Below are 955 nucleotides of genomic sequence, written 5' to 3' on the forward strand. Positions count from 1 at the left end.
GCCGAGATATCACCAGATCTATATTGGATTTTCCCCTGACCCTGAGTGTCCGGCCCCATGAGACTGTGGTTTTCTCGGCCCCTGGTGGTCCGCGGTCGTTCCCGCTTCACAGATTCATGCGCCAGGGCCTCCTGCAGATAATTCACTTTGGCTTATTGCGCTATCTCTAATAGCACCCGAGATATCACCAGATATATATTGGATTTTACCCTGACCCTGAGTGTCCGGCCCCATGAGACTGTGCTTTTCTCGGCCCCTGGTGGTCCGAGGTCGTTCCCGCTGCACAGATTCATGCGCCAGGGCCTCCTACAGACAATGCACTTTGATTTATTGCGCTATCTGTTATAGCACCCGAGATATCACCAGATATATATTGGATTTTACCCTGACCCTGAGTGTCCGGCCCCATGAGACGGTCGTTGTCTCGGCCCCTGGAGGTCCGAGGACGTTCCCGCTGCACAGATTCATGCGCCAGGGCCTCCTACAGGTAATGCACTTTGATTTATTGCGCTATCTGTAATAGCAGCCGAGATCTCACCAGATCTATATTGGATTTTCCCCTGACCCTGAGTGCCCGGCCCCATGAGACTGTGGTTTTCTCGGCCCCTGGTGGTCCGAGGACGTTCCCGTTGCACAGATTCATGCGCAAGGGCCTCCTGCAGATAATTCACTTTGGTTTATTGCGCTATCTGTAATAGCACCCGAGATATCACCAGATATATATTGGATTTTTCACTGACCCTGAGCGTCCGGCCCCATGAGACTGTGGTTTTCTCGGCCCCTGGTGGTCCGAGGTCGTTCCCGCTGCACAGATTCATGCGCCAGGGCCTCCTGCAGATAACTCACTTTGGTTTATTGCGCTATCTCTAATAGCAGCCGAGATATCACCAGATATATATTGGATTTTACCCTGCCCCTGAGTGTCCGGCCCCATGAGACGGTGGTTTTCTCGGCC

Source organism: Nomia melanderi, unplaced genomic scaffold, assembly GCF_051020985.1.
Source record: "Nomia melanderi isolate GNS246 unplaced genomic scaffold, iyNomMela1 scaffold0014, whole genome shotgun sequence".
NCBI lineage: Eukaryota > Metazoa > Arthropoda > Insecta > Hymenoptera > Halictidae > Nomia > Nomia melanderi.